At 43.8% G+C, this 22850-nt stretch overlaps 1 long non-coding RNA gene across 1 annotated transcript in view; it reads right to left on the bottom strand.

Annotated features, from left to right (window-relative positions):
* Positions 1 to 1288: 1288 nt before the first annotated feature.
* Positions 1289 to 22850, bottom strand: part of LOC137220951 (uncharacterized) — a 199631-nt gene continuing 178069 nt past the window's right edge. The window contains exon 3 of the long non-coding RNA XR_010941855.1: positions 1289 to 1356. This is a non-coding gene — a long non-coding RNA (uncharacterized lncRNA). The remainder of the gene's footprint in view (positions 1357 to 22850) is intronic.

Genomic DNA, 22850 nt, shown 5'->3' with positions numbered 1-22850 from the left:
ACAAGAGCTACTCCTTGCTCAACAAAATGGACTCAACACCCCATATTAAATGCCTAAGAATATACCTGACTAGTAAGAATCTTAAAACCTATGGATTTATATGTCTCCGAAAGAGAATCAAGCGTGTCTACAGAGGCATAAATGCAGCAGTAATAGGATTGGTGAGGTTCGGTGAGCAAATGCAGACCCTTTGAAGTCATATTGCATGGTACCCATTCCATGGGTCTCAACTCTCCAGGTTTAAGGGATTCTTCCTTCAGCTAAAACATGCATGTGGAACCCAGAGTATGATCCACCGTGTGATCGGGAAACGTGTTCAAATGTGTCAGATTTCGTCCCCTGGTACTCGGGTGCAACATTCCAGACGCTTTACTAACACTCTCCCCACTTGGAGAGTCAGTGCTTTTAACCTCCTGTTTGGCCCAGTTTGCAATTTCTGCGGAAAATGAACAGGAATAGGGAGAACCAATGAGAGACTAGATGGAGGTGTCTGGACGGGCAAATTTAACTCTCATTTCCCACCAGGAAGAGGAATTAACCAAAGGCTCAGCATGCCATGCCGGAACCACACTAGGGCCTGAAGCAATCCTGCAGTGTTGCGGCCAGCTCACAAGAAAGCGAGTTGAAGAAAGGAGCTCAGGGGCACTGTAATTCACAAACCTGCAGAGTTAAAAATGACAGCTATCGTCCAAAAATATATTGAAGTAAGGCTGCCAAGAGGACTTGAAAGCGGGGCAGAATTGCAGGAATCCGATTTCAGGAGGTAGACTGGAATTGCATGTAAAGCATAGGAAAAGAGGCAGAACGTCCACAATGATGCACTTGGCCAAAAAGGGCGTATGCGTTTTTTCCTGAATATATTCAGGAAAAAACGCATACGCCCTTTTTGGCCAACCAAGCAAGCTTGCAAAGGAAATCTGCAGTACAATGAAGTCTCACTGCCCCCCAGTCAAAAGGGCCATCTGAAAAAAGTGTAAAATCCAGAAAGGCAGGACAGCTCATGGAGAATTGGGAGCCTTGTTATGCTGATGGGCGGGATGTAAATTGCCAACAGCCACTCTGGAGAAGTGTATGGTGTTTCCTGAAACATCTAAAAAACAAAGCAACAGAGCCTAGGGCACTTCCACTTATGGTCCTATAGCTTAGGGAAATTAAAATCAAAAAGACACAGCCACCCCAAAGTTTGGGTCGGCTCTGTTTACAAGAACCTTGTTTACGGTACAAGTTCAATATCACAGAAAGCGAAAAATGGATAAAGAAGTTGTGGTACTTACGTGCAATGCAATATCACTCAGCAATGAAATCTATGTCATCAGGCCCATAGCAGCATAATGAGTGGATTCAGGTATGATGATTCTAAGTGAGATAAGTCACACAGAAAATGAAACATCATAAGATATCACTAATACACGGAATGTAAACTTGGCTACACAGGAACTGAATTACAAAACAGAACAAGGTCTCAAATGTAGAAAACCAACTTATGCTTGCTTAAGGGGAAAGGTGAGTTGGGGTGCTGCATAAAACCAGAGATTGAAATTAGCACAGATACCGTTCCATAAGCCAAATATGTAATAGACAAGAGCTACTCCTTGCTAAACGAAGAGGACTCAACACCCCATATTAAACGTCTAAGAATATACCTGACTAGTAAGAATCTTAAAATCTATGGATTTATATGTCTCCGAAAGAGAATCAAGCGTGTGTACAGTGGCATAAGCGCAGCAGTGATAGGATTGGTGAGGTTCGGTGAGCCAATGCAGAACCTTTGCAGTCATATTGAATGGTACCCATTCCATGGGTCTCAACTCTCCAGGTTTAAGGGATTCTTCCTTCAGCTAAAACATGCATGTGGAACCCAGAGTATGATCCACCGTGTGATCGGGAAACGTGTTCAAATGTGTCTCAGTTTTTGTCCCCTGGTACTCGGGTGCAACATTCCAGACGCTTTACTAAAACTCTCCCCACTTGGAGAGTCAGTGCCTTTAACCTCCTGTTTGACCCAGTTTGCAATTTCTGCGGAAAATGAACAGGAATAGGGAGAACCAATGAGAGACTAGCTGGAGGTGTCTGGACGGGCAAATTTAACTCTCATTTCCCACCAGGAAGAGGAATTAACCAAAGGCTCAGCGTGCCATGCCGGAACCACACTAGGGCCTGAAGCAATCCTGCGGTGTTGCGGCCAGCTCACAAGAAAGCGAGTTGAAGAAAGGAGCTCAGGGGCACTGTAATTCACAAACCTGCAGAGTTAAAAATGACAGCTATCGGCCAAAAATATATTGAAGTAAGGCTGCCAAGAGGACTTGAAAGCGGGGCAGAATTGCAGGAATCCGATTTCAGGAGGTAGACTGGAATTACATGTAAAGCATAGGAAAAGAGGCAGATCGTCCACAATGATGCACTTGACCAAAAAGGGCGTATGCGTTTTTTCCTGAATATATTCAGGAAAAAACGCATACGCCCTTTTTGGCCAACCAAGCAAGCTTGCAAAGGAAATCTGCAGTACAATGAAGTCTCACTGCCCCCCGGTCAAAAGGGCCATCTGAAAAAAGTATAAAATCCAGAAAGGCAGGACAGGCCATGGAGAACTGGGAGCCTTGTTATGCTGATGGGCGGGATGTAAATTGCCAACAGCCACTCTGGAGAACTGTATGGTGTTTCCTGAAACATCTAAAAAACAAAGCAACAGAGCCTAGGGCACTTCCACTTATGGTCCTATAGCTTAGGGAAATTAAAATCAAAAAGACACAGCCACCCCAAAGTTTGGGCCGGCTCTGTTTACAAGAATCTCGTTTATGGTACAAGTTCAATATCGCAGAAAGTGAAAAATGGATAAAGAAGTTGTGGTACTTACGTACAATGCAATATCACTCAGGAAAGAAATCTATGTCATCAGGCCCATAGCAGCATAATGAGTGGATTCAGGTACGATGATTCTAAGTGAAATAAGTCACACAGAAAAAGAAACATCATAAGATATCACTAATACACGGAATGTAAACTTGGCTACACAGGAACTGAATTACAAAACAGAACAGGATCTCAAATGTAGAAAACCAACTTATGCTTGCTTAAGGGGAAAGGTGAGTTGGGGTGCTGCATAAAACCAGAGATTGAAATTAGCACAGATACCATTCCATAAGCCAAATAGGTAATAGACAAGAGCTACTCCTTGCTCAACAAAGTGGACTCAACACCCCATATTAAATGCCTAAGAATATACCTGACTAGAAAGAATCTTAAAACCTATGGATTTATATGTCTCCGAAAGAGAATCAAGCGTGTCTATAGAGGCATAAATGCAGCAGTAATAGGATTGGTGAGGTTCGGTGAGCAAATGCAGACCCTTTGAAGTCATATTGCATGGTACCCATTCCATGGGTCTCAACTCTCCAGGTTTAAGGGATTCTTCCTTCAGCTAAAACATGCATGTGGAACCCAGAGTATGATCCACCGTGTGATCGGGAAACGTGTTCAAATGTGTCAGATTTCGTCCCCTGGTACTCGGGTGCAACATTCCAGACGCTTTACTAACACTCTCCCCACTTGGAGAGTCAGTGCCTTTAACCTCCTGTTTGGCCCAGTTTGCAATTTCTGCGGAAAATGAACAGGAATAGGGAGAACCAATGAGAGACTAGATGGAGGTGTCTGGACGGGCAAATTTAACTCTCATTTCCCACCAGGAAGAGGAATTAACCAAAGGCTCAGCATGCCATGACAGAACCACACTAGGCCCTGAAGCAATCCTGCGGTGTTGCGGCCAGCTCACAAGAAAGCGAGTTGAAGAAAGGAGCTCAGGGGCACTGTAATTCACAAACCTGCAGAGTTAAAAATGACAGCTATCGTCCAAAAATATATTGAAGTAAGGCTGCCAAGAGGACTTGAAAGCGGGGCAGAATTGCAGGAATCCGATTTCAGGAGGTAGACTGGAATTGCATGTAAAGCATAGGAAAAGAGGCAGAACGTCCACAATGATGCACTTGGCCAAAAAGGGCGTATGCGTTTTTTCCTGAATATATTCAGGAAAAAACGCATACGCCCTTTTTGGCCAACCAAGCAAGCTTGCAAAGGAAATCTGCAGTACAATGAAGTCTCACTGCCCCCCAGTCAAAAGGGCCATCTGAAAAAAGTGTAAAATCCAGAAAGGCAGGACAGCTCATGGAGAATTGGGAGCCTTGTTATGCTGATGGGCGGGATGTAAATTGCCAACAGCCACTCTGGAGAAGTGTATGGTGTTTCCTGAAACATCTAAAAAGCAAAGCAACAGAGCCTAGGGCACTTCCACTTATGGTCGTATAGCTTAGGGAAATTAGAATCAAAAAGACACAGCCACCCCAAAGTTTGGGACGGCTCTGTTTACAAGAACCTCGTTTACGGTACAAGTTCAATATCACAGAAAGCGAAAAATGGATAAAGAAGTTGTGGTACTTACGTACAATGCAATATCACTCAGCAATGAAATCTATGTCATCAGGCCCATAGCAGCATAATGAGTGGATTCAGGTACGATGATTCTAAGTGAGATAAGTCACACAGAAAAAGAAACATCATAAGATATCACTAATACACGGAATGTAAACTTGGCTACACAGGAACTGAATTACAAAACAGAACAAGGTCTCAAATGTAGAAAACCAACTTATGCTTGCTTAAGGGGAAAGGTGAGTTGGGGTGCTGCATAAAACCAGAGATTGAAATTAGCACAGATACCGTTCCATAAGCCAAATATGTAATAGACAAGAGCTACTCCTTGCTCAACGAAGAGGACTCAACACCCCATATTAAACGTCTAAGAATATACCTGACTAGTAAGAATCTTAAAATCTATGGATTTATATGTCTCCGAAAGAGAATCAAGCGTGTGTACAGTGGCATAAGCGCAGCAGTGATAGGATTGGTGAGGTTCGGTGAGCCAATGCAGAACCTTTGAAGTCATATTGAATGGTACCCATTCCATGGGTCTCAACTCTCCAGGTTTAAGGGATTCTTCCTTCAGCTAAAACATGCATGTGGAACCCAGAGTATGATCCACCGTGTGATCGGGAAACGTGTTCAAATGTGTCTCAGTTTTTGTCCCCTGGTACTCGGGTGTAACATTCCAGACGCTTTACTAAAACTCTCTCCACTTGGAGAGTCAGTGCCTTAAACCTCCTGTTTGACCCAGTTTGCAATTTCTGCGGAAAATGAACAGGAATAGGGAGAACCAATGAGAGACTAGCTGGAGGTGTCTGGACGGGCAAATTTAACTCTCATTTCCCACCAGGAAGAGGAATTAACCAAAGGCTCAGCGTGCCATGCCGGAACCACACTAGGGCCTGAAGCAATCCTGCGGTGTTGCGGCCAGCTCACAAGAAAGCGAGTTGAAGAAAGGAGCTCAGGGGCACTGTAATTCACAAACCTGCAGAGTTAAAAATGACAGCTATCGTCCAAAAATATATTGAAGTAAGGCTGCCAAGAGGACTTGAAAGCGGGGCAGAATTGCAGGAATCCGATTTCAGGAGGTAGACTGGAATTGCATGTAAAGCATAGGAAAAGAGGCAGAACGTCCACAATGATGCACTTGACCAAAAAGGGCGTATGCGTTTTTTCCTGAATATATTCAGGAAAAAACGCATACGCCCTTTTTGGCCAACCAAGCAAGCTTGCAAAGGAAATCTGCAGTACAATGAAGTCTCACTGCCCCCCGGTCAAAAGGGCCATCTGAAAAAAGTATAAAATCCAGAAAGGCAGGACAGGCCATGGAGAACTGGGAGCCTTGTTATGCTGATGGGCGGGATGTAAATTGCCAACAGCCACTCTGGAGAAGTGTATGGTGTTTCCTGAAACATCTAAAAAGCAAAGCAACAGAGCCTAGGGCACTTCCACTTATGGTCCTATAGCTTAGGGAAATTAAAATCAAAAAGACACAGCCACCCCAAAGTTTGGGCCGGCTCTGTTTACAAGAATCTCGTTTATGGTTCAAGTTCAATATCGCAGAAAGTGAAAAATGGATAAAGAAGTTGTGGTACTTACGTACAATGCAATATCACTCAGGAATGAAATCTATGTCATCAGGCCCATAGCAGCATAATGAGTGGATTCAGGTACGATGATTCTAAGTGAAATAAGTCACACAGAAAAAGAAACATCATAAGATATCACTAATACACGGAATGTAAACTTTGCTACACAGGAACTGAATTACAAAACAGAACAGGATCTCAAATGTAGAAAACCAACTTATGCTTGCTTAAGGGGAAAGGTGAGTTGGGGTGCTGCATAAAACCAGAGATTGAAATTAGCACAGATACCATTCCATAAGCCAAATAGGTAATAGACAAGAGCTACTCCTTGCTCAACAAAGTGGACTCAACACCCCATATTAAATGCCTAAGAATATACCTGACTAGTAAGAATCTTAAAACCTATGGATTTATATGTCTCCGAAAGAGAATCAAGCGTGTCTACAGAGGCATAAATGCAGGAGTAATAGGATTGGTGAGGTTCGGTGAGCAAATGCAGACCCTTTGAAGTCATATTGCATGGTACCCATTCCATGGGTCTCAACTCTCCAGGTTTAAGGGATTCTTCCTTCAGCTAAAACATGCATGTGGAACCCAGAGTATGATCCACCGTGTGATCGGGAAACGTGTTCAAATGTGTCAGATTTCGTCCCCTGGTACTCGGGTGCAACATTCCAGACGCTTTACTAACACTCTCCCCACTTGGAGAGTCAGTGCCTTTAACCTCCTGTTTGGCCCAGTTTGCAATTTCTGCGGAAAATGAACAGGAATAGGGAGAACCAATGAGAGACTAGATGGAGGTGTCTGGACGGGCAAATTTAACTCTCATTTCCCACCAGGAAGAGGAATTAACCAAAGGCTCAGCATGCCATGACAGAACCACACTAGGGCCTGAAGCAATCCTGCGGTGTTGCGGCCAGCTCACAAGAAAGCGAGTTGAAGAAAGGAGCTCAGGGGCACTGTAATTCACAAACCTGCAGAGTTAAAAATGACAGCTATCGTCCAAAAATATATTGAAGTAAGGCTGCCAAGAGGACTTGAAAGCGGGGCAGAATTGCAGGAATCCGATTTCAGGAGGTAGACTGGAATTGCATGTAAAGCATAGGAAAAGAGGCAGAACGTCCACAATGATGCACTTGGCCAAAAAGGGCGTATGCGTTTTTTCCTGAATATATTCAGGAAAAAACGCATACGCCCTTTTTGGCCAACCAAGCAAGCTTGCAAAGGAAATCTGCAGTACAATGAAGTCTCACTGCCCCCCAGTCAAAAGGGCCATCTGAAAAAAGTGTAAAATCCAGAAAGGCAGGACAGCTCATGGAGAATTGGGAGCCTTGTTATGCTGATGGGCGGGATGTAAATTGCCAACAGCCACTCTGGAGAAGTGTATGGTGTTTCCTGAAACATCTAAAAAGCAAAGCAACAGAGCCTAGGGCACTTCCACTTATGGTCGTATAGCTTAGGGAAATTAGAATCAAAAAGACACAGCCACCCCAAAGTTTGGGACGGCTCTGTTTACAAGAACCTCGTTTACGGTACAAGTTCAATATCACAGAAAGCGAAAAATGGATAAAGAAGTTGTGGTACTTACGTACAATGCAATATCACTCAGCAATGAAATCTATGTCATCAGGCCCATAGCAGCATAATGAGTGGATTCAGGTACGATGATTCTAAGTGAGATAAGTCACACAGAAAAAGAAACATCATAAGATATCACTAATACACGGAATGTAAACTTGGCTACACAGGAACTGAATTACAAAACAGAACAAGGTCTCAAATGTAGAAAACCAACTTATGCTTGCTTAAGGGGAAAGGTGAGTTGGGGTGCTGCATAAAACCAGAGATTGAAATTAGCACAGATACCGTTCCATAAGCCAAATATGTAATAGACAAGAGCTACTCCTTGCTCAACGAAGAGGACTCAACACCCCATATTAAACGTCTAAGAATATACCTGACTAGTAAGAATCTTAAAATCTATGGATTTATATGTCTCCGAAAGAGAATCAAGCGTGTGTACAGTGGCATAAGCGCAGCAGTGATAGGATTGGTGAGGTTCGGTGAGCCAATGCAGAACCTTTGAAGTCATATTGAATGGTACCCATTCCATGGGTCTCAACTCTCCAGGTTTAAGGGATTCTTCCTTCAGCTAAAACATGCATGTGGAACCCAGAGTATGATCCACCATGTGATCGGGAAACGTGTTCAAATGTGTCTCAGTTTTTGTCCCCTGGTACTCGGGTGCAACATTCCAGACGCTTTACTAAAACTCTCCCCACTTGGAGAGTCAGTGCCTTTAACCTCCTGTTTGACCCAGTTTGCAATTTCTGCGGAAAATGAACAGGAATAGGGAGAACCAATGAGAGACTAGCTGGAGGTGTCTGGACGGGCAAATTTAACTCTCATTTCCCACCAGGAAGAGGAATTAACCAAAGGCTCAGCGTGCCATGCCAGAACCACACTAGGGCCTGAAGCAATCCTGCGGTGTTGCGGCCAGCTCACAAGAAAGCGAGTTGAAGAAAGGAGCTCAGGGGCACTGTAATTCACAAACCTGCAGAGTTAAAAATGACAGCTATCGTCCAAAAATATATTGAAGTAAGGCTGCCAAGAGGACTTGAAAGCGGGGCAGAATTGCAGGAATCCGATTTCAGGAGGTAGACTGGAATTGCATGTAAAGCATAGGAAAAGAGGCAGAACGTCCACAATGATGCACTTGGCCAAAAAGGGCGTATGCGTTTTTTCCTGAATATATTCAGGAAAAAACGCATACGCCCTTTTTGGCCAACCAAGCAAGCTTGCAAAGGAAATCTGCACTACAATGAAGTCTCACTGCCCCCCGGTCAAAAGGGCCATCGGAAAAAAGTGTAAAATCCAGAAAGGCAGGACAGGCCATGGAGAATTGGGAGCCTTGTTATGCTGATGGGCGGGATGTAAATTGCCAACAGCCACTCTGGAGAAGTGTATGGTGTTTCCTGAAACATCTAAAAAACAAAGCAACAGAGCCTAGGGCACTTCCACTTATGGTCCTATAGCTTAGGGAAATTAAAATCAAAAAGACACAGCCACCCCAAAGTTTGGGACGGCTCTGTTTACAAGAACCTCGTTTACAGTACAAGTTCAATATCACAGAAAGTGAAAAATGGATAAAGAAGTTGTGGTACTTACGTACAATGCAATATCACTCAGCAATGAAATCTATATCATCAGGCCCATAGCAGCATAATGAGTGGATTCAGGTACGATGATTCTAAGTGAGATAAGTCACACAGAAAAAGAAACATCATAAGATATCACTACTACACGGAATGTAAACTTGGCTACACAGGAACTGAATTACAAAACAGAACAGGGTCTCAAATGTAGAAAACCAACTTATGCTTGCTTAAGGGGAAAGGTGAGTTGGGGTGCTGCATAAAACCAGAGATTGAAATTAGCACAGATACCGTTCCATAAGCCAAATATGTAATAGACAAGAGCTAGTCTTTGCTCAACGAAGAGGACTGAATACCCCATATTAAACGTCTAAGAATATACCTGACTAGTAAGAATCTTAAAATCTATGGATTTATATGTCTCCGAAAGAGAATCAAGCGTGTGTACAGTGGCAAAAGCGCAGCAGTGATAAGATTGGTGAGGTTCGGTGAGCCAATGCAGAACCTTTGAATTTATATTGCATGGTACCCATTCCATGGGTCTCAACTCTCCAGGTTTAAGGGATTCTTCCTTCAGCTAAAACATGCATGTGGAACCCAGAGTATGATCCACCGTGTTATTGGGAAAAGTGTTCAAATGTGTCTCAGGTTTCGTCCCCTGGTACTCGGGTGCAACATTCCAGACGCTTTACTAACACTCTCCCCACTTGGAGAGTCAGTGCCTTTAACCTCCTGTTTGGCCCAGTTTGCAATTTCTGCGGAAAATGAACAGGAATAGGGAGAACCAATGAGAGACTAGCTGGAGGTGTCTGGACGGACAAATTTAACTCTCATTTCCCACCAGGAAGAGGAATTAACCAAAGGCTCAGCGTGCCATGCCGGAATCACACTAGGGCCTGAAGCAATGCTGCGGTCTTGCAGCCAGCTCACAAGAAAGCAAGTTGAAGAAAGGAGCTCAGAGGCTCTGTAATTCACAAAACTGCAGAGTTATAAATGACAGCTATCGTCCAAAAATATATTGAAGTAAGGCTGCCAAGAGAACTTGAAAGCGGGGCAGAATTGCAGAAAACCGATTTCAGGAGGTAGACTGGAATTGCATGTAAAGCATAGGAAAAGAGGCAGAACGTCCACAATGATGCACTTGGCCAAAAAGGGCGTATGCGTTTTTTCCTGAATATATTCAGGAAAAAACGCATACGCACTTTTGGGCCAACCAAGCAAGCTTGCAAAGGAAATCTGCACTACAATGAAGTCTCACTGCCACCCGGTCAAAAGGGCCATCTGAAAAAAGTATAAAATCCAGAAAGGCAGGACAGGCCATGGAGAACTGGGAGCCTTGTTATGCTGATGGGCGGGATGCAAATTGCCAACAGCCACTCTGGAGAAGTGTATGGTGTTTCCTGAAACATCTACAAAGCAAAGCAACAGAGCCTAGGGCACTTCCACTTATGGTCGTATAGCTTAGGGAAATTAGAATCAAAAAGACACAGCCACCCCAAAGTTTGGGACGGCTCTGTTTACAAGAACCTCGTTTACGGTACAAGTTCAATATCACAGAAAGCGAAAAATGGATAAAGAAGTTGTGGTACTTACGTACAATGCAATATCACTCAGCAATGAAATCTATGTCATCAGGCCCATAGCAGCATAATGAGTGGATTCAGGTACGATGATTCTAAGTGAGATAAGTCACACAGAAAAAGAAACATCATAAGATATCACTACTACACGGAATGTAAACTTGGCTACACAGGAACTGAATTACAAAACAGAACAGGGTCTCAAATGTAGAAAACCAACTTATGCTTTCTTAAGGGGAAAGGTGAGTTGGGGTGCTGCATAAAACCAGAGATTGAAATTAGCACAGATAACGTTCCATAAGCCAAATATGTAATAGACAAGAGCTACTCCTTTCTCAACCAAGTGGAATCAACACCCCATATTAAACGCCTAAGAATATACCTGACTAGTAAGAATCTTAAAACCTATGGATTTCTATGTCTCCGAAAGAGAATCAAGCGTGTGTACAGCGGCATAAACGCAGCAGTGATAGGATTGGTGAGGTTCGGTGAGCAAATGCAGACCCTTTGAAGTCATATTGCATGGTACCCATTCCATGGGTCTCAACTCTCCAGGTTTAAGGGATTCTTCCTTCAGCTAAAACATGCATTTGGAACCCAGAGTATGATCCACCGTGTGATCGGGAAACGTGTTCAAATGTGTCTCAGGTTTCGTCCCCTGGTACTCGGGTGCAACATTCCAGACGCTTTACTAACACTCTCCCCACTTGGAGAGTCAGTGCCTTTAACCTCCTGTTTGGCCCAGTTTGCAATTTCTGCGGAAAATGAACAGGAATAGGGAGAACCAATGAGAGACTAGCTGGAGGTGTCTGGACGGGCAAATTTAACTCTCATTTCCCACCAGGAAGAGGAATTAACCAAAGGCTCAGCATGCCTTTCCGGAACCACACTAGGGCCTGAAGCAATGCTGCGGTGTTGCGGCCAGCTCACAAGAAAGCGAGTTGAAGAAAGGAGCTCAGGGGCACTGTAATTCACAAACCTGCAGAGTTATAAATGACAGCTATCGTCCAAAAATATATTGAAGTAAGGCTGCCAAGAGGACTTGAAAGCGGGGCAGAATTGCAGGAAACCGGTTTCAGGAGGTAGACTGGAATTGCATGTAAAGCATAGGAAAAGAGGCAGAACGTCCACAATGATGCACTTGGCCAAAAAGGGCGTATGCGTTTTTTCCTGAATATATTCAGGAAAAAACGCATACGCCCTTTTTGGCCAACCAAGCAAGCTTGCAAAGGAAATCTGCACTACAATGAAGTCTCACTGCCCCCCGGTCAAAAGGGCCATCTGAAAAAAGTGTAACATCCAGAAAGGCAGGACAGGCCATGGAGAACTGGGAGCCTTGTTATGCTGATGGGCGGGATGTAAATTGCCAACAGCCACTCTGGAGAAGTGTATGGTGTTTCCTGAAACATCTAAAAAACAAAGCAACAGAGCCTAGGACATTTCCACTTATGGTCCTATAGCTTAGGGAAATTAAAATAAAAAAGACACAGTCACCCCAAAGTTTGGGAGAGCTCTGTTTACAAGAACCTCGTTTACGGTACAAGTTCTATATCACAGAAAGCGAAAAATGGATAAAGAAGTTGTGGTACTTACGTACAATGCAATATCACTCAGCAATGAAATGTATGTCATCAGGCCCGTAACAGCATAATGAGTGGATTCAGGTACGATGATTCTAAGTAAGATAAGTCACACAGAAAAAGAAACATCATAAGATATCACTACTACACGGAATGTAAACTTGGCTACACAGGAACTGAATTACAAAACAGAACAGGGTGTCAAATGTAGAAAACCAACTTATGCTTGCTTAAGGGGAAAGGTGAGTTGGGGTGCTGCATAAAACCAGAGATTGAAATTAGCACAGATACCGTTCCACAAGCCAAATATGTAATAGACAAGATCTACTCCTTGCTCAACGAAGAGGACACAACACCCCATATTAAACGCTTAAGAATATACCTGACTAGTAAGAATCTTAAAACCTATGGACTTATTTGTCTCCGAAAGAGAATCAAGCGTGTGTACAGCGGCATAAGCGCAGCAGTGATAGGATTGGTGACGTTCGGTGAGCCAATGCAGACCCTTTGAAGTCATATTGTGTGGTACCTATTCCTTGGGTCTCAACTTTCCAGGTTTAAGGGATTCTTCCTTCAGCTAAAACATGCATGTGGAACCCAGAGTATGATCCACCGTGTGATCGGAAAACGTGTTCAAATGTGTCAGGTTTCGTCCGCTGATACTCGGGTGCAACATTCCAGATGCTTTACTAACACTCTCCCCACTTGGAGAGTCAGTGCCTTTAACCTCCTGTTTGGCCCAGTTCGCAATTTCTGCGGAAGATGAACAGGAATAGGGAGAACCAATGAGAGACTAGCTGGAGGTGTCTGGACGGGCAAATTTAACTCTCATTTCCCACCAGGAAGAGGAATTAAACAAAGGCTCAGCGTGCCATTCCGGAACCACCCTATGTCCTGAAGCAATGCTGCGGTGTTGCGGCCAGCTCACAAGAAAGCGAGTTGAAGAAAGGAGCTCAGGGGCACTGTATTTCACAAACCTGCAGAGTTAAAAATGACAGCTATCGTCCAAAAATATATTGAAGTAAGGGTACCAAGAGGACTTGAAAGCGGGGCAGAATTGTAGGAAACCGATTTCAGGAGGTAGACTGGAATTGCATGTAAAGCATAGGAAAAGAGGCAGAACGTCCACAATGATGCACTTGGCCAAAAAGGGCGTATGCGTTTTTTCCTGAATATATTCAGGAAAAAACGCATACGCCCTTTTTGGCCAACCAAGCAAGCTTGCAAAGGAAATCTGCACTACAATGAAGTCTCACTGCCCCACGGTCAATAGGGCCATCTGAAAAAAGTGTAAAATCCAGAAAGGCAGGACAGGCCATGGAGAACTGGGAGCCTTGTTATGCTGATGGGCGGGATGTAAATTGCCAACAGCCACTCTGGAGAAGTGTATGGTGTTTCCTGAAACATCTAAAAAACAAAGCAACAGAGCCTAGGGCACTTCCGCTTATGGTCCTATAGCTTAGGGAAATTAAAATCAAAAAGACACAGCCACCCCAAAGTTTGGGACGGCTCTGTTTACAAGAACCTCGTTTACAGTACGAGTTCAATATCACAGAAAGTGAAAAATGGACAAAGATTTTGTGGTACTTACGTACAATGCAATATCACTCAGCAATGAAATCTATATCATCAGGCCCGTAGCAGCATAATGAGTGGATTCAGGTACGATGATTCTAAGTGAGATAAGTCACACAGAAAAAGAAACATCATAAGATATCACTACTACACGGAATGTAAACTTGGCTACACAGAAACTGAATTACAAAACAGAACACGGTCTCAAATGTAGAAAACCAACTTATGCTTGCTTAAGGGGAAAGGTGAGTTGGGGTGCTGCATAAAACCAGAGATTGAAATTAGCACAGATACCATTCCATAAGCCAAATAGGTAATAGACAAGAGCTACTCCTTGCTCAACGAAGTGGACTCAACACCCCATATTAAATGCCTAAGAATATACCTGACTAGTAAGAATCTTAACACCTATGGATTTATATGTCTCCGAAAGAGAATCAAGCGTGTGTACAGCGGCATAAATGCAGCAGTGATAGGATTGGTGAGGTTCGGTGAGCAAATGCAGACCCTTTGAAGTCATATTGCATGGTACCCATTCCATGGGTCTCAACTCTCCAGGTTTAAGGGATTCTTCCTTCAGCTAAAACATGCATGTGGAACCCAGAGTATGATCAACCGTGTGATCGGGAAACGTGTTCAAATGTGTCTCAGTTTTTGTCCCCTGGTACTCGGGTGCAACATTCCAGACGCTTTACTAACACTCTCCCCACTTGGAGAGACAGTGCCTTTAACCTCCTGTTTGGCCCAGTTTGCAATTTCTGCGGAAAATGAACAGAAATAGGGAGAACCAATGAGAGACTAGCTGGAGGTGTCTGGATGGGCAAATTTAACTCTCATTTCCCACCAGGAAGAGGAATTAACCAAAGGCTCAGCGTGCCATGCCGGAACCACACTAGGGCCTGAAGCAATGCTGCGGTGTTGCGGCCAGCTCACAAAAAAGCGAGTTGAAGAAAGGAGCTCAGGGGCACTGTAATTCACAAACCTGCAGAGTTAAAAATGACAGCTATCGTCCAAAAATATATTGAAGTAAGGCTGCCAAGAGGACTTGAAAGCGGGGCAGAATTGCAGGAAACCGATTTCAGGAGGTAGACTGGAATTGCATGTAAAGCATAAGAAAAGAGGCAGAACGTCCACAATGATGCACTTGGCCAAAAAGGGCGTATGCGATTTTTCCTGAATATATTCAGGAAAAAACGCATACGCACTTTTTGGCCAACCAAGCAAGCTTGCAAAGGAAATCTGCACTACAATGAAGTCTCACTGCCCCCCGGTCAAAAGGGCCATCTGAAAAAAGTATAACATCCAGAAAGGCAGGACAGGCCATGGAGAACTGGGAGCCTTGTTATGCTGATGGGCGGGATGTAAATTGCCAACAGCCACTCTGGAGAAGTGTATGGTGTTTCCTGAAACATCAAAAAAACAAAGCAACAGAGCCTAGGGCACTTCCACTTATGGTCCTATAGCTTAGGGAAATTAAAATCAAAAAGACACAGCCACCCCAAAGTTTGGGCCGGCTCTGTTTACAAGAATCTCGTTTATGGTACAAGTTCAATATCGCAGAAAGTGAAAAATGGATAAAGAAGTTGTGGTACTTACGTACAATGCAATATCACTCAGGAATGAAATCTATGTCATCAGGCCCGTAGCAGCATAATGAGTGGATTCAGGTACGATGATTCTAAGTGAAATAAGTCACACAGAAAAAGAAACATCATAAGATATCACTAATACACGGAATGTAAACTTGGCTACACAGGAACTGAATTACAAAACAGAACAGGATCTCAAATGTAGAAAACCAACTTATGCTTGCTTAAGGGGAAAGGTGAGTTGGGGTGCTGCATAAAACCAGAGATTGAAATTAGCACAGATACCATTCCATAAGCCAAATAGGTAATAGACAAGAGCTACTCCTTGCTCAACGAAGTGGACTCAACACCCCATATTAAATGCCTAAGAATATACCTGACTAGTAAGAATCTTAACACCTATGGATTTATATGTCTCCGAAAGAGAATCAAGCGTGTGTACAGCGGCATAAATGCAGCAGTGATAGGATTGGTGAGGTTCGGTGAGCAAATGCAGACCCTTTGAAGTCATATTGCATGGTACCCATTCCATGGGTCTCAACTCTCCAGGTTTAAGGGATTCTTCCTTCAGCTAAAACATGCATGTGGAACCCAGAGTATGATCCACCGTGTGATCGGGAAACGTGTTCAAATGTGTCTCAGTTTTCGTCCCCTGGTACTCGGGTGCAACATTCCAGTCGCTTTACTAACACTCTCCCCACTTGGAGAATCAGTGCCTTTAACCTCCTGTTTGGCCCAGTTTGCAATTTCTGCGGAAAATGAACAGAAATAGGGAGAACCAATGAGAGACTAGCTGGAGGTGTCTGGACGGGCAAATTTAACTCTCATTTCCCACCAGGAAGAGGAATTAACCAAAGGCTCAGCGTGCCATGCCGGAACCACACTAGGGCCTGAAGCCATGCTGCGGTGTTGCGGCCAGCTCACAAGAAAGCGAGTTGAAGAAAGGAGCTCAGGGGCACTGTAATTCACAAACCTGCAGAGTTATAAATGACAGCTATCGTCCAAAAATATATTGAAGTAAGGCTGCCAAGAGGACTTGAAAGTGGGGCAGAATTGCAGGAAACCGATTTCAGGAGGTAGACTGGAATTGCATGTAAAGCATAGGAAAAGAGGCAGAACGTCCACAATGATGCACTTGGCCAAAAAGGGCGTATGCGTTTTTTCCTGAATATATTCAGGAAAAAACGCATATGCCCTTTTGGGCCAACCAAGCAAGCTTGCAAAGGAAATCTGCACTACAATGAAGTCTCACTGCCCCCCAGTCAAAAGGGCCATCTGAAAAAAGTATAAAATCCAGAAAGGCAGGACAGGCCATGGAGAACTGGGAGCCTTGTTATGCTGATGGGCGGGATGTACATTGCCAATAGCCTCTCTGGAGAAGTGTATGGTGTTTCCTGAAACATCTACAAAACAAAGCAACAGAGCCTAGGGCACTTCCACTTATGGTCGTATAGCTTAGGGAAATTAAAATCAAAAAGACACAGCCACCATAAAGTTTGGGACGGCTCTGTTTACAAGAACCTTGTTTACGGTACAAGTTCAATATCACAGAAAGCCAAGAATGGATAAAGAATTTGTGGTACTTACGTACAATGCAATATCACTCAGCAATGAAATGTATATCATCAGGCCCGTAGCAGCATAATGAGTGGATTCAGGTACGATGATTCTAAGTGAAATAAGTCACACAGAAAAAGAAACATCATAAGATATCACTACTACATGGAATGTTACCTTGGCTACACAGGAACTGAATTACAAAACAGAACAGGGTCTCAAATGTAGAAAACCAACTTATGCTTGCTTAAGGGGAAAGGTGAGTTGGGGTGCTGCATAAAACCAGAGATTGAAATTAGCACAGATACCGTTCCATAATCCAAATATGTAATAGACAAGAGCTACTCCTTGCTCAACGAAGAGGACTCAACACCCCATATTAAACGTCTAAGAATATACCTGACTAGTAAGAATCTTAAAATCTATGGATTTATATGTCTCCGAAAGAGAATCAAGCGTGTGTACAGTGGCATAAGCGCAGCAGTGATAGGATTGGTGAGGTTCGGTGAGCCAATGCAGAACCTTTGAAGTCATATTGCATGGTACCCATTCCATGGGTCTCAACTCTCCAGGTTTAAGGGATTCTTCCTTCAGCTAAAACATGCATGTGGAACCCAGAGTATGATCCACCGTGTGATCGGGAAACGTGTTCAAATGTGTCTCAGTTTTTGTCCCCTGGTACTCGGGTGCAACATTCCAGACGCTTTACTAAAACTCTCCCCACTTGGAGAGTCAGTGCCTTTAACCTCCTGTTTGGCCCAGTTTGCAATTTCTGTGGAAAATGAACAGGAATAGGGAGAACCAATGAGAGACTAGCTGGAGGTGTCTGGACGGGCAAATTTAACTCTCATTTCCCACCAGGAAGAGGAATTAACCAAAGGCTCAGCGTGCCATACCGGAACCACACTAGGGCCTGAAGCAATCCTGCGGTGTTGCGGCCAGCTCACAAGAAAGCGAGTTGAAGAAAGGAGCTCAGGGGCACTGTAATTCACAAACCTGCAGAGTTATAAATGACAGCTATCGTCCAAAAATATATTGAAGTAAGGCTGCCAAGAGGACTCGAAAGCGGGGCAGAATTGCAGGAATCCGATTTCAGGAGGTAGACTGGAATTGCATGTAAAGCATAGGAAAAGAGGCAGAACGTCCACAATGATGCACTTGGCCAAAAAGGGCGTATGCGTTTTTTCCTGAATATATTCAGGAAAAAACGCATACGCCCTTTTTGGCCAACCAAGCAAGCTTGCAAAGGAAATCTGCAGTACAATGAAGTCTCACTGCCCCCCAGTCAAAAGGGCCATCTGAAAAAAGTGTAAAATCCAGAAAGGCAGGACAGCTCATGGAGAATTGGGAGCCTTGTTATGCTGATGGGCGGGATGTAAATTGCCAACAGCCAGTCTGGAGAAGTGTATGGTGTTTCCTGAAACATCTAAAAAACAAAGCAACAGAGCCTAGGGCACTTCCACTTATGGTCGTATAGCTTAGGGAAATTAAAATCAAAAAGACACAGCCACCCCAAAGTTTGGGACGGCTCTGTTTACAAGAACCTCGTTTACGGTACAAGTTCAATATCACAGAAAGTGAAAAATGGATAAAGAAGTTGTGGTACTTACGTACAATGCAATATCACTCAGCAATGAAATCTATGTCATCAGGCCCATAGCAGCATAATGAGTGGATTCAGGTACGATGATTCTAAGTGAGATAAGTCACACAGAAAAAGAAACATCATAAGATATCACTAATACACGGAATGTAAACTTGGCTACACAGGAACTGAATTACAAAACAGAACAAGGTCTCAAATGTAGAAAACCAACTTATGCTTGCTTAAGGGGAAAGGTGAGTTGGGGTGCTGCATAAAACCAGAGATTGAAATTAGCACAGATACCGTTCCATAAGCCAAATATGTAATAGACAAGAGCTACTCCTTGCTCAACGAAGAGGACTCAACACCCCATATTAAACGTCTAAGAATATACCTGACTAGTAAGAATCTTAAAATCTATGGATTTATATGTCTCCGAAAGAGAATCAAGCGTGTGTACAGTGGCATAAGCGCAGCAGTGATAGGATTGGTGAGGTTCGGTGAGCCAATGCAGAACCTTTGAAGTCATATTGAATGGTACCCATTCCATGGGTCTCAACTCTCCAGGTTTAAGGGATTCTTCCTTCAGCTAAAACATGCATGTGGAACCCAGAGTATGATCCACCGTGTGATCGGGAAACGTGTTCAAATGTGTCTCAGTTTTTGTCCCCTGGTACTCGGGTGCAACATTCCAGATGCTTTACTAAAACTCTCCCCACTTGGAGAGTCAGTGCCTTTAACCTCCTGTTTGACCCAGTTTGCAATTTCTGCGGAAAATGAACAGGAATAGGGAGAACCAATGAGAGACTAGCTGGAGGTGTCTGGACGGGCAAATTTAACTCTCATTTCCCACCAGGAAGAGGAATTAACCAAAGGCTCAGCGTGCCATGCCGGAACCACACTAGGGCCTGAAGCAATCCTGCGGTGTTGCGGCCAGCTCACAAGAAAGCGAGTTGAAGAAAGGAGCTCAGGGGCACTGTAATTCACAAACCTGCAGAGTTAAAAATGACAGCTATCGTCCAAAAATATATTGAAGTAAGGCTGCCAAGAGGACTTGAAAGCGGGGCAGAATTGCAGGAATCCGATTTCAGGAGGTAGACTGGAATTGCATGTAAAGCATAGGAAAAGAGGCAGAACGTCCACAATGATGCACTTGGCCAAAAAGGGCGTATGCGTTTTTTCCTGAATATATTCAGGAAAAAACGCATACGCCCTTTTGGGCCAACCAAGCAAGCTTGCAAAGGAAATCTGCACTACAATGAAGTCTCACTGCCCCCCGGTCAAAAGGGCCATCTGAAAAAAGTATAAAATCCAGAAAGGCAGGACAGGCCATGGAGAACTGGGAGCCTTGTTATGCTGATGGGCGGGATGTAAATTGCCAACAGCCACTCTGGAGAACTGTATGGTGTTTCCTGAAACATCTAAAAAACAAAGCAACAGAGCCTAGGGCACTTCCACTTATGGTCCTATAGCTTAGGGAAATTAAAATCAAAAAGACACAGCCACCCCAATGTTTGGGCCGGCTCTGTTTACAAGAATCTCGTTTATGGTACAAGTTCAATATCGCAGAAAGTGAAAAATGGATAAAGAAGTTGTGGTACTTACGTACAATGCAATATCACTCAGGAATGAAATCTATGTCATCAGGCCCGTAGCTGCATAATGAGTGGATTCAGGTACGATAATTCTAAGTGACATAAGTCACACAGAAAAAGAAACATCATAAGATATCACTAATACACGGAATGTAAACTTGGCTACACAGGAACTGAATTACAAAACAGAACAGGATCTCAAATGTAGAAAACCAACTTATGCTTGCTTAAGGGGAAAGGTGAGTTGGGGTTCTGCATAAAACCAGAGATTGAAATTAGCACAGATACCATTCCATAAGCCAAATAGGTAATAGACAAGAGCTACTCCTTGCTCAACGAAGTGGACTCAACACCCCATATTAAATGCCTAAGAATATACCTGACTAGTAAGAATCTTAAAACCTATGGATTTATATGTCTCCGAAAGAGAATCAAGCGTGTCTACAGAGGCATAAATGCAGCAGTAATAGGATTGGTGAGGTTCGGTGAGCCAATGCAGACCCTTTGAAGTCATATTGCATGGTACCCATTCCATGGGTCTCAACTCTCCAGGTTTAAGGGATTCTTCCTTCAGCTAAAACATGCATGTGGAACCCAGAGTATGATCCACCGTGTGATCGGGAAACGTGTTCAAATGTGTCAGATTTCGTCCCCTGGTACTCGGGTGCAACATTCCAGACGCTTTACTAACACTCTCCCCACTTGGAGAGTCAGTGCCTTTAACCTCCTGTTTGGCCCAGTTTGCAATTTCTGCGGAAAATGAACAGGAATAGGGAGAACCAATGAGAGACTAGATGGAGGTGTCTGGACGGGCAAATTTAACTCTCATTTCCCACCAGGAAGAGGAATTAACCAAAGGCTCAGCATGCCATGCCGGAACCACACTAGGCCCTGAAGCAATCCTGCGGTGTTGCGGCCAGCTCACAAGAAAGCGAGTTGAAGAAAGGAGCTCAGGGGCACTGTAATTCACAAACCTGCAGAGTTAAAAATGACAGCTATCGTCCAAAAATATATTGAAGTAAGGCTGCCAAGAGGACTTGAAAGCGGGGCAGAATTGCAGGAATCCGATTTCAGGAGGTAGACTGGAATTGCATGTAAAGCATACGAAAAGAGGCAGAACGTCCACAATGATGCACTTGGCCAAAAAGGGCGTATGCGTTTTTTCCTGAATATATTCAGGAAAAAACGCATACGCCCTTTTTGGCCAACCAAGCAAGCTTGCAAAGGAAATCTGCAGTACAATGAAGTCTCACTGCCCCCCAGTCAAAAGGGCCATCTGAAAAAAGTGTAAAATCCAGAAAGGCAGGACAGCTCATGGAGAATTGGGAGCCTTGTTATGCTGATGGGCGGGATGTAAATTGCCAACAGCCAGTCTGGAGAAGTGTATGGTGTTTCCTGAAACATCTAAAAAACAAAGCAACAGAGCCTAGGGCACTTCCACTTATGGTCGTATAGCTTAGGGAAATTAAAATCAAAAAGACACAGCCACCCCAAAGTTTGGGACGGCTCTGTTTACAAGAACCTCGTTTACGGTACAAGTTCAATATCACAGAAAGCGAAAAATGGATAAAGAAGTTGTGGTACTTACGTACAATGCAATATCACTCAGCAATGAAATCTATGTCATCAGGCCCATAGCAGCATAATGAGTGGATTCAGGTACGATGATTCTAAGTGAGATAAGTCACACAGAAAAAGAAACATCATAAGATATCACTAATACACGGAATGTAAACTTGGCTACACAGGAACTGAATTACAAAACAGAACAAGGTCTCAAATGTAGAAAACCAACTTATGCTTGCTTAAGGGGAAAGGTGAGTTGGGGTGCTGCATAAAACCAGAGATTGAAATTAGCACAGATACCGTTCCATAAGCCAAATATGTAATAGACAAGAGCTACTCCTTGCTCAACGAAGAGGACTCAACACCCCATATTAAACGTCTAAGAATATACCTGACTAGTAAGAATCTTAAAATCTATGGATTTATATGTCTCCGAAAGAGAATCAAGCGTGTGTACAGTGGCATAAGCGCAGCAGTGATAGGATTGGTGAGGTTCGGTGAGCCAATGCAGAACCTTTGAAGTCATATTGAATGGTACCCATTCCATGGGTCTCAACTCTCCAGGTTTAAGGGATTCTTCCTTCAGCTAAAACATGCATGTGGAACCCAGAGTATGATCCACCGTGTGATCGGGAAACGTGTTCAAATGTGTCTCAGTTTTTGTCCCCTGGTACTCGGGTGCAACATTCCAGACGCTTTACTAAAACTCTCCCCACTTGGAGAGTCAGTGCCTTTAACCTCCTGTTTGACCCAGTTTGCAATTTCTGCGGAAAATGAACAGGAATAGGGAGAACCAATGAGAGACTAGCTGGAGGTGTCTGGACGGGCAAATTTAACTCTCATTTCCCACCAGGAAGAGGAATTAACCAAAGGCTCAGCGTGCCATGCCGGAACCACACTAGGGCCTGAAGCAATCCTGCGGTGTTGCGGCCAGCTCACAAGAAAGCGAGTTGAAGAAAGGAGCTCAGGGGCACTGTAATTCACAAACCTGCAGAGTTATAAATGACAGCTATCGTCCAAAAATATATTGAAGTAAGGCTGCCAAGAGGACTCGAAAGCGGGGCAG

The sequence above is a fragment of the Pseudorca crassidens genome, chromosome 3, assembly GCF_039906515.1.
Source record: "Pseudorca crassidens isolate mPseCra1 chromosome 3, mPseCra1.hap1, whole genome shotgun sequence".
Taxonomy (NCBI): domain Eukaryota; kingdom Metazoa; phylum Chordata; class Mammalia; order Artiodactyla; family Delphinidae; genus Pseudorca; species Pseudorca crassidens.
Note: the sequence above shows the minus strand (reverse complement) of the source record. Positions and strands in the feature narration are given on the sequence as shown.